Source organism: Armigeres subalbatus, chromosome 2 (assembly GCF_024139115.2).
Source record: "Armigeres subalbatus isolate Guangzhou_Male chromosome 2, GZ_Asu_2, whole genome shotgun sequence".
Lineage (NCBI taxonomy): Eukaryota > Metazoa > Arthropoda > Insecta > Diptera > Culicidae > Armigeres > Armigeres subalbatus.
The window spans coordinates 187,971,734-187,989,092 of record NC_085140.1 but is presented as its reverse complement, the minus strand read 5'-3'; positions in this window follow the sequence as shown (position 1 = coordinate 187,989,092).

Genomic DNA, 17,359 nt, shown 5'->3' with positions numbered 1-17,359 from the left:
TTAATTCCACCGCTTGATTGTACCTTCGACAGATACGTATTTCGACCGAGTCGAAGTCGAGTCAAGTATGAGACACTAAAGACGGCCTTGCGGTCGAAATACGTATCTGTCAAGATACAATCAAGTGGTGGAATTAAATGGAATTGTTCGAACTCGTCCTATGACAAGAATCTAATGAACATTCAACTTAACTTGCACAATCGTTGAGTATTTGGCGCCACAATCGAATAACATTGCGTTTTCAATTTTTCCAGTAATGCTCATCTATCAATATGCACTAGAAACGAAATACATGCCAAGATCCATTATGCAATAGAGCTAACTTTCTTTAAACTAATTCCACTGGTGAAGTTCATTATTTAGCTTTTCTCTATTTCATGTTGCCGCTTCCCACCAATCACGGCTAACATACATCGCCGATGAGTATCATAAATCTTTGGCTTCCTCCCGCTGCTGATCCAGATCCAGATGGAATCACTTCATCCAGGCCGGCAGGTCTGGCAGCAAGTCGGTTTGAAAGCCGACGGTAGCGGATTACACATGCCACAAGGCTATCCCATTTCAAGGTTAATTACATACCTCAAAAGAAGTCACTCGAAATGGAACCAATCGTGGTAGGGTGTGGTGCTTACAAGGAACTGTGTTCTCCTCCCGCACCGCCTCGTAACGAGTACGGTGCATTAGTGTCACACATAAATTAATCCGTCGCTTGTTTACGTTTTCAACTTTTACAGAATTGGTTCCTTCCATTTGAATCGGAGAATGAATTGAACGTTAAATTACTGTCGCTCCCGGCTCCTACATACGTTCTTTTATGATAGTCGACATTCATATGATAATAGAGGAAGGGCAGCAAAATAAAATTTCAATAAAAATATCGAAATTTTCCATAAAAAATAAGGAAATTGCCAATGAAAAAAAAAACAGGGTGAAAGCAACAAAAAATTTGAAGCTTAGATTAACTTTGAAGAATTTTCCACGAATTAAAAAAATAAGAAAATTCCCATAAAAAAAAGGCAATAACATTTATTAAATATTCCATTAACGATAAACCCTTCGCAGTGGCACAACCGACCAAAAAAGCGGTCATCTATAGAAATGTTCAGTTTTATTGCTTTATAAATTTTCCCAAAGAAATTTTCCTATTATTTTATTGCTGTTATTGATTTTTTTTTGTGAAAAGTGGAAAAAAAGTTGTTTATTTGTGTATGGAAATTTTATATATTTTTTTCCCGTGGAATATTTTGATTTCAATATGGAAAATTCTGGTTTTGTAATTTAATTTTTTGATTTTAAAAGAGATAATAAAATTTCGTTTCATGGGAAATTCTTTGTTTTAAAAAATTTAACATTTTCTGTGGAAATTTCATATTTATTTATTGCTTATACCCTGATTTCTATATTGGAAATTTTTTAATGGAAAATTTCTAATGTTCTAGGGGGAGTTTCTGTTACAGTCACGGAGAAAGCGTGCATGACTCATGTCGCGTGTACAATTTATTACAGAGTGAAATTGTGAAGTACTGCATCCATTGGAGGTAATTGTGATGCGATCGCCTCGGGTGATCCCACAATGGAGCTGAAACATCTATCGTGTTGCAACGAACAGAATGTGTACGACTCATATTACAATGAACAACACATAAGGTGGAGCAAGTGGAGCATTTGTGTCATATTTTCGGGCATGTTTCTAACGATTTGTTTAATGCATTTGGTAGTTTGATTCTGTTTTCTAGTTGCAGCAAGAAATTACATTTTTGACTCGGTACATTGATCGCATCATCTGAAAGCGAAAATTTCTGGTTCTGTCTCGAGTTTGTCCTTAAGTGATCGAATGTATTTAGGTTACCAACGAATCCTTCTAGTGCTATGAATAATACAGCATTGTGCTGTGTCACATATTAATGATGCTGGAAGTACCATTCTTAATCATTTCTGTTGGAAAGTTTTTTGTGTGGCAATGCAAGCGTTGTCATAGTCTGTTAAGAAGAACATCGCAGTTGGGGCAAGAATTCAACAGTGCTCTATTTTGGTTTCTGTTTCTTTTGGTTGTGAAACTTAACGAAAGAAAGTGGCATTTTTTACCAAATGCATGAAATCAGTGTTTCCCAAACTGATATTCGCCATATCGCCATAGAATACGACGAATAGTAAATACATCAGAGCAAAACCTAATGATAGTGTTTCGATAGTCTGTTGCTCTATTTATACAGTGAATGGAGCTAGCTCAACAATAAAATGATTTTTCGCAGATAAACTCATGAAATAATTCTTGCAACAATATCTACAACAGTTGATAGTACAAGTAGTCTATATACATAAAAATGAATTTCTGTCTGTCTGAACCTTATAGACTCCGAAACTACTGATCCGATCGGCGTGAAAATTTGTATGCAGAGGTTTTTGGGACCAGGGAAGGTTCTTAAGATGGTTGGAGACCCCTCCCCTCTTTGCAAAGGGGGGTTCCCCTTTTGAATATTTGAATAACTCGAGAACTAATCAGAGAATAAATCAATTTTAGGCGAAACGAAGTTCGTCGGGTCTGCTAGTAGTAAAATAATTACAGAAATATTAGATGGAGCTGAAATTCTTTGATAAGCAAGTTATGGGCAACCATTTGGAAGAATCGTGCTTGAATTGAAGCTGCTCTTTGATATTTTATGCTGAAACTAATGTTGGACTTGTATTCCGCGCTGTGGACTACAACATTAAACAAAATAAAGAACTTTTGGAATAATTTGATTTGAGTTGATATGGAAAAAGAATGGAAAAGGAATGGAAAAGGAATGAATAAAGAATGGATAAGGAATGGATAAGGAATGGATAAGGAATGGATAAGGAATGGATAAGGAATGGATAAGGAATGGATAAGGAATGGATAAGGAATGGAAAAGGAATGGAAAAGGAATGGAAATGAAAATGGAAAAGGAATGGAAAAAGAATGGATAAGGAATGAATAAGGAATATAAAAGGAATGGAAAAGGAATGGAAAAGGAATGGAAAAGGAATGGAAAAGGAATGGAAAAGGAATGGAAAAGGAATGGAAAAGGAATGGAAAAGGAATGGAAAAGGAATGGAAAAGGAATGGATAAGGAATGGAAAAGGAATGGATAAGGAATGAATAAGGAATGGATAAGGAATAGATAAATACACAGGATTTTGTTTTTACACGATTTTTTTTAGCTCGTATTTTTGATCGTGTGACTTCAATTTACCACCAAACTCTTCGAAACATGTTTAAAAAAATTCAGAATAAATCAAAGAAAAATCGCATGATAATTAATGTGCGTTAAACATTTAGGATGAGTGGCAAATTGAGAAAATGTAAATCGTGTAAAAACAGAATCCAGTGTAATGTAAAAGGAATGGAAAAGGAATGGAAAAAGAATGAATAAGGAATGGATAATGAATAATGGATAAGGAATGGAAAAGGAATGGAAAAGGAATGGAAAAGGAATGGAAAAGGAATGGAAAAGGAATGGAAAAGGAATGGAAAAGGAATGGAAAAGGAATGGAAAAGGAATGGAAAAGGAATGGAAAAGGAATGGAAAAGGAATGGAAAAGGAATGGAAAAGGAAAGGAAAAGGAAAGGAAAAGGAAAGGAAAAGGAAAGGAAAAGGAAAGGAAAAGGAAAGGAAAAGGAAAGGAAAAGGAAAGGAAAAGGAAAGGAAAAGGAAAGGAAAAGGAAAGGAAAAGGAAAGGAAAAGGAAAGGAAAAGGAAAGGAAAAGGAAAGGAAAAGGAAAGGAAAGGAAAAGGAAAGGAAAGGTAAGGAAAGGGAAAGGAAGAGGAAAGGGAAAGGAAAAGGAAAGAAAATGTAAGGAAAAGGAAAGGAAAAGGAAAAGGAAAAGGAAAGGAAAAGGAAAGGAAAAGGAAAGGAAAAGGAAAGGAAAAGGAAAGGAAAAGGAAAGGAAAGGAAAAGGAAAGGAAAAAGAAAGGAAAAGGAAAGGAAAAAGAAAGGAATGGAAAAGGAAAGGAAAAGGAAGCCTTAGTAACATTTTGGTTTTATTCTGGTTTTATAAAACTCAAGTTTTATAAAATTCAAGAGTATATTATTCTCCTGAAGAGCGTTATAAAACTTAAAATGTTACTTGGGAAAGGAAAAAGACAGTGTGTTCAAAATTTGATTAAAATCGGTCAAGTGTTTCAGATAATTCGTCATCTTCTTCCTACAAAATAAAATCAGGTTTCCGGAAACAATTCTGGATTGTTTTTCACTTAACATTTGCTGCCCATTTTGTGAACAATAATTCGATTGCATCCAGCACAGTGATGTCCCAAATGTACAATTTATTATTTAATGTGGACTCCATTTTTCAACCCGAGTAGCACACTTCTCACATATCAGTCACTGTGACATATATTTACAAGCTCCATTACTTTGAGTTTAGATTGAACTTTTGATGCGCCAAACATTAAGACCTTCCACTTAGTTTATCAATTCCGTCTATGTTCTTTTCACATATTACTTAAGTCTTTGCTTCGAGTGCTTTCTTCAATGGCATACTTCGGACTTGAAAGAGCATGTCTTGTCCGGCAAACATTTAACAAAATCCAGTTTCATCGCCTCTATAATATCTATGAGTTCGTTTTTTAATCAAGCCCGGTAAGATATTGATCATGTAGTTATTTCCGCGCTTTTCTGCAAATCATTTTGAACGAAATCTGGTTTTTCTTCGAAAATTTGAATAACCTACCGCTGCTATCTTTGAAATTTATAACACTTATTTTTTCTGCCAGTTGACATGCTTTCTCGCGTATGAACATTCCTGACAGCAGAAAATTGTTCTGTTTCACAAAAAATAAAAATGCACGTTCTAGATTATCATTTATGGTAGCCATAACTTATTTATCACACAGATTCCCATTTTCAAGCTTCTTCTTTGCAATTTTTTATGATTTTTCAGGATCGTAGAAACAATACTTTGAGGAACCTGGAACCTCTTCACATTTCCTTTTTTTCTACTTTTCAATTCTTTCTACTTGATTTTCCATTCATTTCAACTTAAGTTTCCAGTCGATTTCAACGGAACAGGATTCACACTTCTGACCATTCAAAAGCACGAACTTCGAGACACATAATCCAAACAACATTATAGGTGCATCACAATAGTTACATGGTTAAAGGACGAGCTCGGTGGTCCAGTGGCTACCGCTTCTGCCTTATAAGCAGGAGGTCGTGGGCTCAATTCCAGGCTCGTCCCTTTCCTACTTTGTATTTCTATCTTTGTTCCTTCTGTGTTTCACGTTCTACCAAAACGATTCCTACTGTTATAACCTTCCACACAATCCCAAAACCTCCCGTGGCACCTATGAGAGGTCGTAGAGTTCTCTGCATCTTTCTTAAGTAGGTGTCCAACTAACCATCCTTCCCCTTCCTCAGCATTCGCAAGGACGTGGCCAGGACAGATCTCGACTATTGGAGGGTGCATTGGTTCCATCTAAGAGATAGTGATTAGTCCCAAATCAATATCTGTGGTATCGGATGAAAGTGATGCTACTCTCATACAATAGTCTTGGCTTGTACCACCTACGAATTTGTGCGAATTGCTCAATGCTAATGCTAATGCTAATGCTAATCACAATAGTTACATGGTTAAAGGAGGCATTGAGTAATGGGAATATCGACTATTGGGGGTCCTTATATGAAAAACAGAACCGTCTGAACAAATCTTTGAGTAAATGAAGTTAGCGACTTATAAAAGCCTCTGGAATGAGTTATTGACAAACTACTAAATGATGGAATCCAGATTACTGAATGATTGATAACATCCTTGACGAGACATCATCTGACTACGCAAACATCTGGCCCTCAGCCCAAACACGCACCCTGGCTACCATCATTTTCACATGACACAATTGTTTCAAGATATTCAATCTTGTCGACAACCTCAAACCGCATCCCATCTATTTTCAACTCGGAACCAACACCGTTCGTTCTCTACAAGCTACCTGGTACTTGGCTTTGACAGAGTTTATGATCAGCACTATCCTATCGATCTTCCTTGAAAGCACGAAGTCACTCTTCCTCTGCTCTGCGGCTTGCACCAATGATCCCAAGTTGCACATATGTTGCAAACTTTGTATGACTTTTGTGAGAATAAAATCTGGTCACAAATATTTTGCTGCGATCAAGAGTGATTGAAAGTTGTTGATGCGAAAGTTGTTGATGATGGTCCCTCTTCTGTGTGCTTCAGATATTCATACTGTATCTTCCCGAGCTATGAAGAACACATTTCTCACACAGATGATGGGTCCGTAAATTGCATTGCCACAATTTTTCAAGGATTGGTCGCATCTGGTCCGAATTGTTGATCATCCTTCCGGATAACCGTTTTGGTATTCACCGACAAAGGTTTTCTCCAACGTCAGACTGCGCTGCTTAACGCCTGTACCTTAACGTATATACCTCGACAGCACAATCAAATCTGTTGCTTTTTTTTGTAGATAGGACATATGACGCCATATGACTAGATAACTTTATTCGTTTATCATATGGTTCGCAATGGATGATTTTAACCAACAACTAAGAAGTAATTTTATTGATTACGATCAAACAAACACAATGCGTAATATGAATAAATCAGAGCTTGAATATATTTGATGAATTCTAACTACTATCATTCCTAAAATAAATAAAACTCTTCCGAAATCAATTTGAGAACCTCTTAATAAAGTAAGTAAAATGTTCCATAAAAATGCACTTCGAATACCGTACCTCCTTCGTATAGCTGTAAAGTTACGGTTGCACAGTGGGTGTATGTTAATATCCATGGATAGAACACTTCACAATAGTCGCTTAGTTGCCTTCAATTCAATGCAAGAACTCCCATTTCCATGGAACCCTGCCAGAACCCATTATCCGGCGACGACACGACTATAATAGCTTCCCTAACTGCAATCCCCCTATTCTTCTTTCACCAGAAGCCATTCGTTTGAATAACCTCGTCCCCCCAACCCGAACGTACGTGCCGCTTCAGAATGAATTATGAACAATTGTAATCTGGTAATATGTTACCATTATAAATGTGAAAGGTAGAAGTGTGCCCGCAGTCACATCATCTGGGCGCTCGTTTAACTTACCGCTTGATGCACCTCTCGTTCGGTGGACGACGATCGTGCTCGTAGCATACACCGAGTGGAGACTCTTTATGACTAACTCCACACAGCCCGGTTGTCATCGTCGTCGACTGGAGCTAGCGAGACCGAATAGAAACTTACATGAACATACCACAGGCAGTTCGTTTTTCTTTTTTCGGGGGAAACCCGTGGTTTATGTTTCAAATGCATCGCTCGTTCGTCGGTGTTCCGAAAATGAAATAGTGGAAAAGTGATTTTCCTTTGCCCCCCGTTGCATCTTTCTTCAGCCAGCCTTGCTTCTCACCTTATCAGGTCCGTTCGCCGACGAGCGGTTGTAGTTAGATTGTGAAACTGACAGATTGGGGTTTTAGGAGATTTCCGAAAGACAAAAGATCACAGCTCTCCGCTGACGGTGTTGACTGAGGCCAACTTATACCCGTCCGGTGATACTTTGCAGAGATTTCCGTGAGTGCTGTGGTTAGAAATACCCGGAGGAGATTTATGATGTTTAGGAAGCTGACAAACGGAGCTTTGAAGTACAGGGGATTTATTTCATTTGTGTGAGGATTTTATGAAAGCAGTTAGAAGAGTTTTGTTTTTACTGGCAACTCTACTCCAATATGGTAATATTTTTTTCTTAAATACGAATCCCTTTATACTAATATTAGTAAAATTTATTGTTGAGTATCATTTATACTAAATAACAATTTAGTTCAACAGAGCATATAAAAAATGAATTCCTATGTTTTCCAATTTGCTCGAATTGCTCATGTAGCCAAATTTTCCAAATTTTAACTATTGACCAAAATTTCCTTGTTTATTGTAAACGCTCAATGCACTCAATCTACCCGTTTACTTTATTTGCCAATGCACTAGTTGTTTATTAATCTATTTAGCTTATTTTATTTTTTCAGTATTCTTACAATTACTTTAATTCTATTTTCATAAATTAACAATCCACAATCCATCCAATTTCTTTGATTTACCTACCAGAAACCTTTCTGATCACTGCCCTACCCACTATTGCCCCAGGATCGTTCAGAAATTTACGTCCAACATTTTTTGGCATTTTCAACTCACCTTTCCCTCCTCCTGTCACAAACTGTCACAAATCAGTTACACCCTCGCCACTACCCACAATCCCTGCCCGTACACTCAGCAAACTGGAGTGGACTTATGAGTCTTCGGCTTCATATCGTATACGCAAGCGTCGATGAGCGTGTGGGCTATGTACAGACCTCCCAATCCCAGCGTCCATGGTTCGAACCCAGCCGCACTTCACTTTTTTTTAACTGAATCTGTGTCAAAAGGTCGAAGGTCAAAAGGTCGAAGGTCAAAAGGTCGAAGGACAAAAGGTCGAATGGACAAAAGGTCAAAGGGTCAAAAGGTCGAATATGTGTCATAACGTCGAAGGACAAAAGGTCGAAAGAACAAAAAGACAAGAAATGAGAAGAAAATGCAAGATGGAAGTAGTGAGAAAAAATAAATAAGAAGTGAGAACTGAAAAATGAAAAGTGAGAAGTGGAAAGGAAGAAATAAGAAGTATAAAGTGGCAAGTGAAAATGTGATGTGAGAAGTGAGGAACGGAGAAGTAAGAAGTGAGAGATAAATAAGAAGTGAAAAGGAAAAAAGAAGAAAGGAGGAAACATATATAGTAGGAAAGAGAGAGGAAGAAAGAACAAAGAAAAAAAGAAGAAGGAAGATGGAAGAAGGAAAAAAGAAGGAAGACGGAAGAAAGAAAGAAGGAAGAAAAAAGAAAATAGAAGAAGAGAGAAAGAAGAAATGAAGAAGAAGGAGAGAAGACGCAATTAAGCAAAACAAAAGAAAAAAGGAGGAAGAAGTAACAGGAAAAGAGAAGAAAGATGGAAGAAATGAGGAATAAAGAAGAGATACATGAGGAAGAAAGAAGAAAGAAAGAAGGAAGGAAGGGGGATGAAAGAAGGAAGATTGGAAGAAAGAATAAAGAAGGTAGAAAGAAGGATACAATAAGGAAGAAAGAAAAAAAAGTAGGAAGATAAACAGGAAACAAAAAGGAAGAAGATAGAAAGAAGGGAGAAAGAAGGGAGAAAGAAGGAAGAAAGAGAGAAGAAAGCAGGAAGAAAGGAGAAAAAAAGAAGAAATGAAGAAGGAAGAACGAAGAAAGAAAGAAGAAAAAAGTAAGAAGGAAGGAAGAGGAAAGAGAGAAGCAAAACAATTGGAAAAAAATAAAGAAGGAATACGGAAGAAAGAAGGATGAAAGAAGGAAGAAAAAAGAAAGAAAAGAAGAGAGAAGCAAAAAAGAAAGAAGAAAAAGAAGGAAATAGAAAGAAAAAAGAAGGAAGAAAGAAGGTGGAAAGAAGGAATAAAGACGGAAGAAAGAAAGAAGAAAAAAGAAATGAAGATGGAAGAACGAAGAAAAAAAGAAGAAAGAAAGAAGATAGAAAGAAGAAATAAAGAAGAAAGAAAGAAGAAAGAAAGAAGAAAGAAAGAAGAAAGGCAGAGAAAAGAGAGAAGGAAAAAAACTAGGAAAAAGAAAGAAGAAATACGGAAGAAAGTTAGAAAGAAGGATGAAAGAAGGATGAAAGAAGGAAGAAAAAAAAGGAAGAGAGAAGCAAAAAAGAAAGAGTAAAGAAGAAAAAAAGGAAGAAAGTTAAAAGAAAGAAGGAAGAAAAACAGGAAACAAAAAGGAAGAGAAAAATGGGGAGAAGGGAAAAAAAGAGACAATTAATAAGGACGAAAGAAGAAAGAAAGGAGGAAAAAAGAAGAAAGAAAGAAGATCGCATGTAGGAAGAAAAAAAGGGAAAAAGAACGAAGGAATAAGGAAGAAAAAAAGTAGAAAGAAGGAAGAAAGATGAAGGAAGGAAGGAAGAAAAAAGAAAAAAGTTAGAAATAAATAAGAATTTCAAAAAATAAGGAAGGAAGAAGAAAAAAAGAAGTAAGAAAGAAGGAAGGAAACATAAGAAGTAAGTAGGAAAAAGGAAGAAGAGAATAGAAAGAAAAAGGAAGAAGAAATAAGATAGAAGGAATAAAAAAGAAAGGCTTTTCGTCCTTTCGACCTTTTGTCCTTCGATCTTTTGACGCAGTTTTTTTGTTTCGACCTTTTGTCCCTTCGACCTTTTGACCTTCGACCTTTTGCCCTACAACCCAATACACTATATCAATCGTCCTTGGACGTCCTAGAGCAGCGGTTCTCAACCTGGGGTACATGTACCCCCGGGGGTACCTTCGCTGACCCCAGGGGGTACCTCGGACGAAAATGCGTAATGGCTGACGTATTGCAATTCCAATAAAAAACTCTATTGGTGAAATTTTAATACTTGAATAAATTTATAGTCCAAGACTTTGTATTGTACATAATATGCACACAGTGATGAAGAGCTGTGGGACAAAAGACAAAAAAAAACAGGTTTATCCACTTAGCAGTGATTATGCTTTTCTTGTGGATTATTAAACAACCCCAATCAATAAAAAAAAAGAACAAAAGTCTCGTTAATAAAGACAAAAAAAATTGAAGAACATGTTGTAAAAAACTGCAAGTTTGTTTTCGCAAATGATGTGTAAAAAAGTTTTTGCGTGTGTTTTATGCTTTCTCATTAAACGTTAAAGGGACCGTACACTAATAACGTAAACATTTTTTCAGGGTTTATCACAGCCCCCCCCCTCTTCACATGTATAATTTTCCCCACACAAATCCTTTTTTTATTTATATGTAACGTAAGAAAATGGCAGACCCCCCCCCCTCCTTCTATAAGTGCTTACGTAATTACTAGTGACCCCAAAGATGGATAAAGCTTTAGAAGAGAGTTGGAAGCCCCTTTTCAAACGACTTGGAGGCCCACTTTCAAGGGGTTCAAGTGGCTCAGAAATTTGATTTAAAGGTGGTCCGAATTCTACCTTCGATAAGCTTGGAAGCCTATTTTTAAAAGGCTCAGCAACATCATTTCAAGAGGCTCGAAAGTTCCCTTTCCCCCACATATGGTTCGGAAGCCTATTTTCAGAAGGGTCGGAAACCCAGTTTCAGGAGGCTCGATAGCCCTTTTTTCAAGAGGCTCAGAAGCCCGCTTTCAAGAGAATCGGAGACCCCCTTTCAAGTGGCTCGGAAACTTCCTTTCGAGGGGCTCGGAATTTTTCCTAGGAGAAGCTTGGAAGCCTATTTTTAAAAGGCTCAGCAACGTCATTTCAAGATCTCAATGCCTCCTTTCAAGAAAACCCCTTTCATGCGGCTCGGAAGCACCATTTTAAGAAGCTTGGAAACTATTTTTGGAAACCTCCTATCGACGGGCTCAAAATTCTCCTTTCAGTCAACTCCCTTTAAAGTGGTTCTGGAGCCTCTTTTCGGAAGTCCCTTTTCAAAACAGATAGGAAGCCCTCATTCAAAAGGCTCAGACGCTCCTTTTTTAAGCGGGTCACAAGCAATCTTTTCCAGAGGTTTTGAAGCCCTCTTTCAAAAAACCCGGAAGCTCCCTTTCAAGATGCTCGGAGGCACACTCTCAAGTGGCTTGGAAATCCAATCGAGAGGCTCGGAATTCTTTGTTCAAGAAGCTTGGAAGCCTATTTTCAAAAGGCTCAGCAACGTAATTTTAAGATGCCTTCTTTCAAGAGGCTCGAAAGACCTCCTCGGAATTCTTCTTTCAGTCAGCCTTCTTTCAAGTGGCTCGGAAGCCTCTTTTTGAAAGGGACTTTCAAGAGGCTCGAAAACTTCCTTTGGGTGGGCTTTCAAAAGGCTCAGAAATGACATTTCAAGATATCCAAAGCGTTATTTGAAGAGGTTGGAAAGACCCTTTTTCATGAGGCTCGGAAGCCCCCCTTTCAAGTGGCTCGGAATTTTACTTTCGAGTGACTCGGAATTCTTCTTTCAAGAAGTTTAGAAGTCTACTTTCAAACGGCTCAGCAACGTCATTTTAAGATCCTCAAAGCCTCCTTTCAAGAGGCTCGAAAGACCCCTTTTATGTGGCTTGGAAGCCTCCTTTTGAAAGCTTTGGAAACTCCCTTTTGAGGGGCTCGGAATTATTCTTTCAAGAGACTTGGTAGCCTACTTTCAAAAGGTTCAGAAACGTCATTTCAAGATGCTCAAAAGTCTCTTTTCAATAGGTTCGAAAGCACTCTTTCAAGAAATATGTATGAGTTACGCTTATTAAAATAGGGGGTACCTCAATGAATACAAAAACATGAAGGGGTACCTCTCAAGAAAAAGGTTGAGAACCGCTGTCCTAGAGCATCCAAACTATCCTTGAGTTCAGAACTTGAGATCTACAGCTGCAAGAAAGCTTCCTTCGCTACTCGAAATTTCGAAATGTATTACAATTTTGAACAATTAAATAAAATTCATTCAATAAGTACCACTAATCGATGGATGTTTGGTTTTCTAAATGTCACTTCGAACAAATAGACTGGCGTGTATTATATACCGGTGTATTTTCAATGCATGCGCCTGTCCCTTTCGACCTTTTGTACTTTTCGACCTTTTGCCATTTTCGACCTTTTGTCCCGTTCGACCTTCTGTGCCATTCGACGATTTGTCTTTTCAACCTATTGTCTTTTCAACCTTTTGTCTTTTCAACCTTTTGTCTTTCGACCTTTTGTTATAGATTCCGGGACTTGATATCTACAGCTGTGAAGGTAGCTGTTTGACACTTGAAGAAGTTAAATGTTTCAACCGAATCTGTGTCAAAAGGTCCAGGAACAAAAGGTTTAAAGGACAGAAGGTCAAAAAGACAAAAGGTCGAAGGGACAAAAGGTCGAAAGGACAAACTTCGAAAGGACAAAAGGCGAAAGGACAAAACCGAAAGGATAAAAGGTCGAAAGGACAAAAGTCGAAAGGACAAAAACCGAAAGGATAAAAGGTCGAGGTTGGAAGGACAAAAGGTCGAATGGATAAGACGTTGAAAACAAAAGGTCGAAAGGATAAAATGTCAAAAGACAAAAGGTCGAAGGTCAAAAAATTGAAAATAAAAAAGGTCTAAAGTCAAACAATTAAAAGGTTAAAAGGTCAAAATGACAAAAGGAAAAGAGGGTCGAAAAAATAACAGAAGGTTGAAAAAATCAATTTTGAAATCTGAACAAGTAAAAATAACAAAAAAAAGTATCCCGTCTAAAGGCGTAAAAGGGTTAAAAGTTTCTTCAAAATAAAACACAAACGTAGAGCGTCCATAAATTACGGAACGCTTAGAGAGTGGAAGGGTTAGTTTTTTTTCTTACAGAAAATAGAAGGGGACGGGGGTTGAAAAAGCACAATTTTTGTGTTACGTAATTAATGGATCTTCTTTGCGTTAAATTTTGGCAATTCCATACTCCTCCTTATTTTACAGCGTAACGTAACGGTTTCTATTATTAGAAATAAATGTATTATATTCGTTTATTGTTACTTTAAAACAAATTTTGTAAACAAAAATCATCTTTTGAACACATAAAAATAAAACTACTGTCATTAGAAGATGGTATGTTAAGCTAAAATAATATATTTTGAACAAACATTTTGATGAAAATGAGTGGAGAACTATTTTCAGGAATTACAGTTAAAATTAATAAAGCCTAGCAATGCTTTGATGAAAACATTGATTTGACAATACACCTCTGAAGAGTACCCTATGTTTTAACAAAAGGAAAATTCTAGAATAAAATATTATCAAATGTTTTTGATATTTCATATGCGGTATAAACATGCGAAACTCGAAAGAAAAGGTTATGAATAAAAGCAAGAAAAAAATCAACAATGAAATCAAGGTTAAACACAAATAAATATTAATGTGCGAAACTCGAAAGACAAGCCTTTGATTGAAAGAAGGAAAAAATCAACAATAAAATATAATCAGGTGAACCACAAATAAATATTAATATGCGAATCTCGAAATATTCTTTCGACCTTTTATTTTCGACCTTTTGTCCTTTGACATTTTTACTTTCGGCCTTTTGTCCTTTGACCTTTTTACTTTCGACCTTTTATTTCAACCTTTTGACTCAGATTTTTTGTTTCGACATTTGACCTTTCGACCTTTAGTCTTCCGACCTTTTGACCTCCGACCTTGTGACCTTCGACCTTTTGACTTTCGACCCTTTGACCTTCGACCTTCAACCTTTTGACCTTCGACCTTTTGGCTCAGATTTTTTGTTTCGACCTTTTGTCCCTTCGGACTTTTGACCCTTCGATCTTTAGTCCTTTCGACCTCTTGTGCTTTCGACCTTTTGACCCTTCGACCTTTTGTCCTTTCGTTCTTTGGACCTCCGACCTTTTGTCCTACGACCTTTTGACCTTCGACCTTTTGTCCTACAACCGTTTCAACCACGCGCATTGCAACTCCTGGAAGGCCAAAAAATATCGTAGGATAGTTTTTAAATATTCTGGATTATCCAAACTATCCATGGAATAGTTTGCAGCAGCCATCGAACAAGTCTTCTTCTACTTCAATGGCTCTACATTCCAACTGGAACTTGGCCTGCTTTTCAACTTTTCAACAACTCTATCTTGTGTGGCAGGTACAATGGATAGACTATGCCCAGGGTGTCAAGAAAGTTTCCAACCCGAAAACATTCTAGACCGGACCGAGAATCGAACTCGCAATCTCCGGATTGGTAATCTTACGCCTTTGCTCGCAAGGCTATTGGAGACCCCTCCATCGAACAAGTACAGTGCGTATTTAAGTCGTCGCGAAAATGATAAAATATATGTTTGGGTGTTCGGTGGTTCATGCGCATGTATTGCGCTTTGCTCCGGTCGACACAAGTGCGAGGTAAGTACAAAGTGCTGTGCGTCCGTTCGGTTATCCGAAACGCGATTCTCCTCAGTTTTCATATGCCACCGGGCGTGAATGGTTTACATTTTTCCTAGTCGCCTGACAGCGAATTAGTGTTATTTCCCATCCCATCGATCTTATTACTTACCGAAGTGAATCCAGATAAATGATCCTTTGTAACTAAAACGATATCCTATCCCAAGACAATCGTGGAGATGCAGAGGTATACTCGGTCTCTAGTAGCAACGAGCGTCGGACTAACGATCCTCCCCTTTCTATATGGCCGTGAGGACGTGGCCGGCGCCGTTATTGACTTTAAATATTTGAGCTCCCGAAACGTGTACATTAAGAATGATAGATAAATCACGAGCTCCATTCAATTGAATCCCTGTGCAATTTCACAGGTTTTAGTCAATCACGGAGTAGCAACTACGAATTGTACGGTCATCCTGCTCATGCTCATTCTGGATTATCCAAACTATTCATGAGATCATAGGAGGAGTTCACCCAGGGCCGGATACATAAGCCATTTAACGATTATGATCATTTTACTGAAATTATGGATCATCATAATGATAAAAATTGTGCAAATTTGAAGTTTTAATGGATCAAAATAAAGTTTTTTCTTTTTGATCATTTTCCAAAGATTGATTGATCATTTGTTATACGTTTGTGGGAAAATAGCAAGAATTTTATTGTTTTTCTTGACCATTTCAATCGAAGTTAATTGCCTTTTTCCGGGGATTAAACCACCCGAATTAGACATTAGTTTACGATGTTGTGAAAACTCATATGTGAATATGTACATTGTGTAGAAGATATTGATTTGGAAAATGTATTGGAGGTAACCACTTTCCCTTCGATGGGACTCGAACCCTTGACCCTACTGTACGCTAGACTGGTGCTTTAACGAACTAAGCTACGAAGGACCACCGTCGGCCTTCGCAACCTAGCGGCTACTGAATGAGCTCGAGATTCCCAAATTGGACGCATAGTCAAATCACTCGCAATCCATTTCTCAAGCCAACACTTCCTCTAATCCGAAAGTGTACTATACAATCGATGTCAGTGTTGTCAGTTCGTTTTTCCGTAGGCTCCTCTGCTTCTTGTTGATAATTGCTTGTATTGTTCTCTCCTTGCATCCGTTGATCTTCGCTGTTTCCATGATGTGGTGTAGCTCCTTCGTTTTTCCTTCTTCGCTCAGGGGATCGTTTGCATCATGTGGATCGTGTGATGAAAAGCTGCCATTTTATGCTGATACGAATTATTTGATGTGTATGGGATGACTCTCATAGTGTTGGTGGGCTTCCTGTAGATTTCGAAGTCTAATGTTGCATTTGTTCCCTTGATATCCAGTTGATCCAAGAAAGGTAATTTACCTTCCTTCTCCTCCTCGTGGGTGAATTTGATGTCTTTATGCACGTTGTTTATCCATTCCAAAATTCTGGGCCCGATGCCCGTCTTGCATTCCTTTATCGTTTTGTCCGTAAGTCTGATAAGTCCGGGTAGTGGGTCCACTCTCAAATGCCTGTATGCCTGTATCACATATAATCTAACCAAAAGTTTCAAATTTTACTTACTTACTTAACGTCGGGTTTCTACACTTCTTCTGTTGATTAGTTTTTTCTAACTGTGCAGCAAGCTGGGTGTTCCATTCCATTTGCAATTAATATTCACTTCGTGTTTGCCGTACCCTTGCTATTTAACTGCAAATCATCCATCCGAAAGCTCGGATAACAATAAAGTAAAACCTAGCGCGCGAGAGTAATACCGGCTAGCATCCGTTTGACTATGGTTTTCCACCTGATTTCATCATTGCTAGAATTTTCATTTAAAAAAAACTGAATGGAAACTCCAATTAACAATTCATGCCCTCATTCAGAACTGGTACACATTTTGCCGATACAGTTCATTTCATACGAATCGATCCAAAATCCAGGTGAAAACAGATTAGGGGTTACCCGACGCGTCATTTCAATTTGCCATCCGAAAGGGTGGCATCCAGTCGTCCACACCCACCCTATTGTTAGTGGTAGAGAAACTCGATGAATAATTCTAGACCAACATTTGAAAAGGGCGTAACAGCCAAAATTTATTCTTTCTGATTCTTCGTCTACACATATAGCACTATATGTGGACGAAGATTCAGAAAGAATAAATTTTGGCTGTTACGCCCTTTTTAAATGTTGGTTCAGAATTTACATTTGATTGACTTCTGTCGGGACGTGATTGATGAATTTTAATTATTGGAAAAACTCTTCCGCCGCACGTCATCTGTTCGCACGAGTTGTGATGCTCAATAATAATTGATTTCATCCATCGCCCAGTTACCCCACCCAATAGGGCCTGCGTTGATTCGTCATTATTTGGAAATTCAATTTACTCGCCACATCATAACAGACAATCAGGCAGCAGAGGTCATGACCCAGGTCAATAACACCACATCTTGCACCATCGTTCACATTCAACATCATCATCAACAATCAATATTTGTTAGCAGACCTGCTGCTGCACTCTATCGCTCTTGCTTCTTCGCTTCAATTCGAACAATCTTAGGCCTTGTGTGTTGCCC